At 37.4% G+C, this 8160-nt stretch overlaps 1 protein-coding gene and 1 long non-coding RNA gene across 2 annotated transcripts in view; one reads left to right on the forward strand and one right to left on the reverse strand.

Moving 5' to 3' along the window:
* Positions 1-1485, reverse strand: part of LOC140163588 (microprocessor complex subunit DGCR8-like) — a 42046-nt gene extending 40561 nt beyond the window's left edge. Inside the window, exon 1 of the mRNA XM_072186903.1 lies at positions 1384-1485. The gene's annotated coding sequence lies outside the window, so the exon portion shown is untranslated. The remainder of the gene's footprint in view (positions 1-1383) is intronic.
* A 1172-nt stretch (positions 1486-2657) lies between these two features.
* Positions 2658-7067, forward strand: LOC140163968 (uncharacterized). The gene is made up of 3 exons (XR_011860447.1): positions 2658-2866; positions 6334-6417; positions 6917-7067. It is a non-coding gene; the product is annotated as an uncharacterized lncRNA (long non-coding RNA).
* The last annotated feature ends 1093 nt before the right edge of the window (positions 7068-8160 follow it).

Here is an 8160-nt window from a genome sequence, read left to right on the forward strand (position 1 = left end):
TATCTTATCTAGACTATGGGCTCAATACAGTACGGGCGCACAGACTTTTTACCGGACTTTCTTACATTAGAGGATGTCTTGCAATAAACAGACATTATTAAATATTCGTAATTATTATTTCCCACCGTACCCTAAAGTCCGGTGATTGAAGGAAGTCCCGTTATAACGTGAAAACTACCATGAGAGGACATTATCGAAGTATGCATTCGGCAGTGTGTAAATGGCCGCTGTTATTTTCACTCGGCGCAAGCGCAGATGGCTCATTTTAGATGACGCCACCACCATAATCGGTCGGAAAAAGCTTCCGACTTTGGATTTATGAATGAAATTTAGCAGCGGAGTTTCCGGAGTTTTCCGAATTATGCAAATACTCAACCTATGACCTTTTTACGTCAGAATATTAATAAGCATCATGGCGCCCACTGAAAAAAAATCCGATGGGAATTGATTCAGTTTTCAGCAAATTATGCTACTTTTTTGAGCAGCTTATCGATAAATAATTCCACGAATGTGAGCACGATATTTTGAAAATGTATGCAGTGGAATGTGGTTAAAAAAATGACTTATAAATTTTGTTTGGGAGTCGGGAAATTAACTGTAGTAAAATTTGACTCCTCAGTTGTTGGAAATTCTTTCTTGGAACAAATAAAATATATTTTGTTTGAAATAAGTCAAATAAAAAATTGTTTATATTACGTTGCTAAATATGTATTGCATTGTTCGAATTGTCTATGGATTTTTCAATGGAAAACAAGACATAGCAAAATATCAGTAACATCCCAGTTTGCCGTAACCCCCCACCATGGTCGACTTAGGGGTTCTTTTCACGCTGAACACGATGACGCTATTCACGACATGCGATACTCAATCGCTTAGCCCGAAGCCCCAAAAGCATGTTAAAAACATAATGTCTCGTTATGACAGGATTTCCCGATATTGCAGGACAGCAAAGTCCGGTTGGTAAAAGAATTCCCGTTATTGCGGGACAAGTAAGTATGTCTCGTAAAAACTCTGTGCGCCCGTACTGCAATATGGAAATGGAAATGGAAAACGACTCGTGTATTCCATTTTTTTTATGTTTTCTGAAAAACCGTATTTGCCACCTGATTTTCAACATTGCGTTACGTAACAGCAGAGGTCACGCCGGTAAAAATTACCGGAAGTGAGCTCAGTTGCTGTCGTACTGATAGCTTACATGTACAAACACAATCATTGCATTGCAATTTGCATTGCCATTCAACATGTTCAATGCATTTTTGCATTGATTGTAAACAAATTTGCATGAATGCATGATTTTTTGCGTTTATATGATATATATACGTTATATTACGTTAAAACTCATTCAATAAGAACTACTAAAATACTCAAAACCCATAAGCTTACAACATATGCAGAAGACTTCGTTCTAAAGTAGGAAGAAATCGGGTAAAACAGGGCAATTTTTTTCACAACAGCACAGGATTCCAGATTCCGGCCGCTAGCAATAACCTCGTTCCTTTGTGTTTTTCCTGATTCATCCTGAATACGCCGTTTGTATTGACCGTTGGTCCGTGTAGCACTAGGAAAGGCTGGAATGAGACTTTTAAATGCTGCCAGGAGGGTGAAAGTGCATAGGAACAATGCCGGAAACTACGTCACGCTATTGTTCGACCTAGGCTACATATTTTTAACGCATGCGTGTTCGTCAATACAGCTTTAGACTCCTCCACCTTCGCAACACGGTACGTGGAGTGACTGGAATCACACTGACGGCGGAGGAGAATACTAGCTGGTCAAACAGTTTAATTCTATCAAGCATATAATACCTAAACAATCATCGTCATTTGATCTATTTACTCACAGAATATATTGTATACTCAAAATATAATTTTAAAATAGTAAACCTGTTAACTTATATATTTGTGTACTAAAATATAAGGACACGTGATGTCGAAGACAAAATGGCCGCTAATCCGCCTTTTGTGAGACCTAGGATACATATTTCGTAAGAGGGCAGCAGACTAGGATGCCTATCCCTTTGTTAGGGGGGGTAGTGTGTCCTCAAAGGATTATGGGTAAATTGGGAATTTCATCGCTAAAATTTGCCCTAATGATGACGTCACCCATTGGTTTTGTGTGTGAAAATTGGTCAACTTTAGCATGCAATGACAAGAATGCTAGGGTGTGGCATCCAGATATTATTTCAGAAATAGTTAAATACATCTTTATTCTATCTACCATTTTCTTAAAGTATGGATGCAACACCCGGGAAAGAGGTTTAATTTTGCAAATTGCAAGGCGATATCTTGGCATTGTTCGCCATGACAGCCCGATGAAATGCGGCGATCGATTGGGATTCCCTGGTCTGTTGCCATATTAAGTTTTACTGACTCCTAGAAACGGGTTACCGAAATCAATGTTACTGCAATAAAAGATTTTTAAAGTTATTCAAATTTTGAATTACCTTAGTTCCGGATCAAACATGTTTTTTTATTCGCCAAACTCTTTATCACATTGAAAAGTGTTCAAATCATGTACTTGCTATGCATTTTTAAGGGATTTTCATCGTGTATTTATATCTGATTTATGTTTATGGCGATCCTCTAAATTTAGTAACATATTGCCTAGTAACGTAATAACGTCTGCTGATCCACAATTTACGTGTTTATGATGTTTGTACCGGGTTGATCACTTGATGGTGTTGTAAACAAAACAGCGAATTTTTCATTAAAGTGCTGATGCAAAAATAGGTTCATTAAACCGCATGCGAGTTGTTATATTCGCTTAGTGAAGTCAGCACTGCAAAGGGAGAAAGAAAGTTTGTTCAAGGTCAAGTTTGAAAAGACCTGAAATGAGCGAAGAAGACTTCGATTTCGAAGACGTACCGGTAAGTTAGTACATGTATGACATTGTATGATGATAAGCTTAAATTATAAAACTCATGTCATGAACTAGTAATAATATTATAAGTGCCGACGTTCCGGGCGCAAGTTCTTTGAAAGTTAAAGACTAAAACATGAGAATAATTACTCTTCCAATAGCCCGAGGTACTCACAGTCACATTGACTTCTCCGTGCAGTACGCAAAATATGTAGGTATGAGAGGGAAACGTCAGTCATGTCAGTTCATGAGTTAACACATTTGCTAGTCAGCCAAAATGGCCTAAACCGGCAATACAAATTTACATAGAAATTTCAAAGAACCGCTTGCTCAAGGAAACCTACATAAATATGTTGTTCATACATACTCGCTATATAACAGTATGCGTGATTGGTCGATAGGCGGGCATAAACAACGCTTTATGCCCTGCGCTCCGATTATAAACAAGCCGCGAGAACTGATGGACGCCGCGAGTAGGATATTACGCGTCTATGTTCACGAGCTATTTACGCCAAGCGCGAGTGATGTACGCTGATGTTAAACAAGCGCCCAAGCACGATGGACTGAGCAAGAAAACGCTTTCTTACAATTAGCGATGGAGAAACTGTTAAAAAATGATAAGGAACTGGTAATTTTAGTTTAAAATGATGGTATTTTTAGTTTTGGAGGGAAATAACAGCAAGCAGAATGTTACTTATGTATGAACGGGGTTCATGCATATATTTTCATGACTAAACGTTGTTTATGCCCTCGGGCATAAACAATCGTTTATTCATGAAAATTTATGAATGAACCCCTAATTTATACTTCACTTGACCCAAATATATGTAGGTATCCCAGGCAAACCTTAGTTAACACATTTGCTAGTCAGCGAAATTCGCCAAGACCGGGACCCAAACACAATGCATATTTACATAGAAATTTGAATTTTTTTCAAGAATATGTCGGTGAAGGAAACCTACATAAATATGTTTTCTATACTTCACTTGACCCAAATATATTATTTTGTATGGTGATAATCAAGTTGCACATGGAATTTTAGAGGGATTTTGATAGCAGTTCCATTAAAAAAGCTGCTATCGCCATGAGACTAAGATCTAGAAACACCCCTAAATGCCGTTTTGGGGAATTTTGCTAGCAGAATCTTTTTGATGAAAGTCAATCTTTGACAAGATGTAACTTTGTTACGGAAAGTGCTATGACAAAAATGTTTTCAGTTTTGGCTTTCTTTACTCAAGGGCTTTAATTTGATATGTAAAATGATGCAGTTTGATGGCAAGTTTGAATTCACCTAGCATACCTAATGTATGATTTTTTTGGTGATGAGAGACTCGCACATGGCATTTCAGAGGATTTTGATAGCAGTACGCTCCATTAAAAAAAGCTGCTATCGCTCTAGGTATAATTCCTTGCAAAGTGTTTAAGAATGAGAATAAAGGTATTGTTTTTAGCCGCTGTCGTGCATCTATCGTCTCATATAACACGACGACACATTATTTTTGGCCTAAAACAATTCGGCTTTGCCTCGTTGTTTTACTCAAAATAATGATGTCGCCTGTGTTATATGAGACATTCATAACCTCATTAATAAAAGCGATGCGTGCGATCCAATCATATTTTATTATTTGTGAAAACGCGAACGCAAATCAAGGTCATTAATATCTCACAATTGACCGCAAAATGCGTAATTGTTCCAATGTCGCACACAATTGACTTCTGCGTGCGCCGTATTGTGCGTCCAATGAACTGCGCGCGCGCTGGCTAGTGCCGTATTTGGATTGCGCCCTACCATATTTGCACAGATTCTGATACGCACTTTTGTTATTGGTCGTTTTGTTTTAGCCTGATCGATTTTGTGAAAGGGAAGATGTAAAAATGTGTATTTTTACAAACTTTTGAGGAAAATTTTGTGTTATTTTGTAAAGTTAAAAGATCAAAGTGACGGTTATGAATGAGGTTAATAACTTTGCATCGGTCATATGTCGGGATATTCCTCGGTTCCAAAGGCAAAATGTGTGGGGGCTCATAATTTTCGTCTGTTACATGTTTTGCTTGTCTGAAGATATTTCAGGTAAATTAAGTAATTATTGGCCAAACCCGAACAATAAGAACGCCATTATTATACTTCTGTCAAATGAAAGTAAACAGTATAAAAATATCAACAAAACATGCTTGTAGTACTGCAAACCCCTGCCTGTATCAGGGTTCAAATTCGAAATATATTGCTGTAACCTGTTCGGTTTGCATTAACGCTGTAGTGCAGAGTGATATTCAAAAATTGTATTCATGTATTGCTGTGGGGAATACCATTTGAAGTAGTTCGCTTTCATAACTATAGGCTAGTGAGGTCACATATAGGGCAATAATATTTCACAAAAGGTAAGTTCAAGTCTGCCTCCAGAAGACATGATACCTGCATTAATCACAAAAGAAAGAAATGATTTTGATTGACTCATTTGCTTTGTACTTGTTTCATGCATCATGTCTTGTGGAGGCAGATTTGAATTTTATGACCTTTTGTGAATTCGCTTAGCTATTATGGGTTAATGCGCGAGTATAATTAGGGATTCAATCATGTACGTACACCGTTGTTCATCACCGTTTAACAACGATGCGGCCGCGAGTTGTTAAACGGTGATGAACAACGGTGAAACATGATTGAATCCCTTTCAACAACGAAAAGAAGCTAAAGATCGTATAATTCACGATTATTTCACGAGGAAATGTCAGTTAATCATTGTCACTATAGCCTTACAAAAACTTCGATGATTTCTCCGTTAATATCAAAAATAAAACGGCAAAGTTTAGCCGCTACCTGAAAAATACTGAATTCAACTTGTAAGCTTGCATACGCACAAAGGTTCCAGGCATGACGAATTTTACGCGCTGTCGCGTAACGGGTAGTCGCGCTCGCGTGCGCGTATACGCTACAGTAAAAGTGTGGATTCATCACGGATTAACAACTGTTGGCTCCTGTACAAAGATATAGGGGGAGTTGTTGAAATACACATTGAAAGCACATGCACAGGCCATGGTTTCCTGTTTGTGATCGTATACAATAAATTTACAGCTAAAATGAAGAAAACTTTGCCTTTTTGAGATTATTAAATCATATAAATTGCTGAAACAAAGGTAAAATATAACACAACATGTGCGATCTGAGACTAGCTTACGAGAACCAATTTCGCTTCTCGTAGTTGTAATTAATCCAGGAACCATCAGGAGAACCAGTTTTAAGGTTCTCATTGAATTTTAATCACTGTACAAATGTGTGTGTCCGAGGCCCAAAGACACACATTTGATGGGTGTATGCACTGCCCCCTTCAGACACATCAACATCAACATCTCAGTATGTTTGCATTTTTGTTCAATTTCAGTGATACACATTTGATATTAATCCATCAATATTATTCAATTTCATATTGTTGTAGATAACAATCAGTTTTCCTTAATTTTTTTTGCTCTGTATTAAAGGTTTGTTCCGGAAGTCCAGATGAAATTGGCAAACCAGCAAATGAGTGCAGCAAGGCCTCATCTCAGCTTGAAGGCAACAGAGTGGTGAGTGCCTCGATCCTCATCAGAGGGCAGAATTGATTGTATTTTATATATTATGTACCATTTAGTCTGAATTGTGCCACCATTATTCCGTGGACTCAAGCTACATTTGTAGACATATACACATCTAGGTGCTTTTAAAAGAACAAAGTGATATAAAATGATTTTATTTTGACAATATTTCTTTAAAGACCTAGCTGCATTTTTATTTTTATTTTATAAAAAAAAGTGATTGATTGAAATATTAATTGCTATTGAATCAAGATGAGACCCAAATCTATATACTATATTCACCGTATTCACCTTTATAATTAAAAACATGAAAAAAATAATACACAACAAAAAAATCTGAGTGTTAGAAATTTAGCATGAATAGCTCATAAGGATATTTAAGAAAACTTGTCAAAATTGTTTTCATCAACGGACTGCAGCATCTATTCATCTATTGTTTCCATCATTAGAGTGCTGACATTTTTAGTATAATATTATTTTGTTATTTCAGTTGGCAGATCAAAGAACCCCCCAGAAGAAAGCTAGGAAGAGACTGCATATTCGGTCAACACCAACTGGGAGACTATACAGGCCAACTAGAAAGAAACAACTCTTTATAGATAAAGAAAACATTGTAAGATTTTTTTTGTCACCGATAATTGCATATGGGTGTATGTGTCGGTAATTTTTTGACGAAAAGAATTTAAACTAAAGGGAAACTAATATAGGTGACACGATCTGCTCCACGGGCCCAAAAGAGGCATTTTTGAATAATTATAATTATTATAGTCTTGTACAATATAGTGTTCAGAAATAGTCTTTTGGCTGACAAAAAGTTTCTTGCCACCTTCCAACTTTAAAAAAAATGTATAATAATGTAATATAAACATGTTGTATTATGTTGGGCATGGTATGGAACCTCGTTAACACTAATTAAAATTGTCAGGGCAGAGTTTAGTGTGTGTTTACAAGATTTTGTGTTATCTGGTCTTAATATCTTAATCCCGATCTTAATACTAATAACGGCGCGTCCGTCCGTCCGCGCGGACTTGTACTTGTGGTGCGCTATCGCGGAGTATCAACAGGAGTGTGCGCAGAGTACAGTGCGCGCATCAGAAAAGCATTACGGTGTGACTAACAGGTGCGTCTCATCGGACCAATAATTATAGGCCTTATTTTCAACACATATTTCAATACGCAACACGTGCACACACCAAACACGTGCATATAGGCCTATTTCAGCAGAACATGACTATTTCCGAATCCTCCAGAATGGTTAACATAAAATTATCCGTTGTGGTAAGGCCTATAACCGCTTTTTCGGGGCCGTTTTTATTCACGCTTTCTCGCGATTGATTTCATTACTTTAGTAACGGCCTATATCCACGTCCAGATACTAATTTCGGTTTCTCTAAATGTGGTAACAGGGCAGCTTGGAAGAGGCGAATGATGGGTTTCCAGATTATGGGTAGGCCTACCGAACTACTGTAGTAAGCATCACACCTATAAAACAAACAGAGTTGATTAAGTTGTGTCAAGTTGGGTCTTGATCATTGAGAGACGCTTTTCATAGTAGTTAAAAAAGTCAGGGCAGGTATATGGGTAACGGGTTTGGGTAATTAGAAATAGACCTATCACGAGAAGCGCCCGACCCGAGAAACACAAAATCTAGTAATGTATAAAATATCCATGGGGGCCATGGTTTTTCAAAATTTCAAAATGCCTTAATATCCCCTACATGTACATCTTGTGGTT

The sequence above is a fragment of the Amphiura filiformis genome, chromosome 11 (assembly GCF_039555335.1).
Source record: "Amphiura filiformis chromosome 11, Afil_fr2py, whole genome shotgun sequence".
NCBI lineage: Eukaryota > Metazoa > Echinodermata > Ophiuroidea > Amphilepidida > Amphiuridae > Amphiura > Amphiura filiformis.